Below are 444 nucleotides of genomic sequence, written 5' to 3' on the forward strand. Positions count from 1 at the left end.
GGAGCAAATCAACACCTCCCTAGGAGAATTGAGTTCCAACATGGGACAACTAAGGGTGGAGCACCAAGAACATTCCGTCCTCCTCCATGAAATTAAAGAAGATCATAGAATCATGAGAGAGGAGCAACAAAGGCAAGGAAGAGACATTGAGGAGTTCAAGCACTCCATAAGATCTTCAAGAGGAAGAACAAGCCGCCATCACTAAGGTGGACCCGTTCTTTAATCTCCTTGTTCTTTATTTTCTATTTTTTGAATTTTTATGCTTATGTTTATCTATGTTTGTGTCTTATTACATGATTATTGGTATCTTAGTGTCTATGCCTTAAAGCTATGAATGTCCTATGAATCCATCACCTTTCTTAAATGAAAAATGTTTTTATTACAAAAGAACAAGAAGTACAAGATTTCGAATTTATCTCTGAAACCAGTTGAATTAGTTTGATG

Source organism: Arachis duranensis, chromosome 6 (assembly GCF_000817695.3).
Source record: "Arachis duranensis cultivar V14167 chromosome 6, aradu.V14167.gnm2.J7QH, whole genome shotgun sequence".
Lineage (NCBI taxonomy): Eukaryota > Viridiplantae > Streptophyta > Magnoliopsida > Fabales > Fabaceae > Arachis > Arachis duranensis.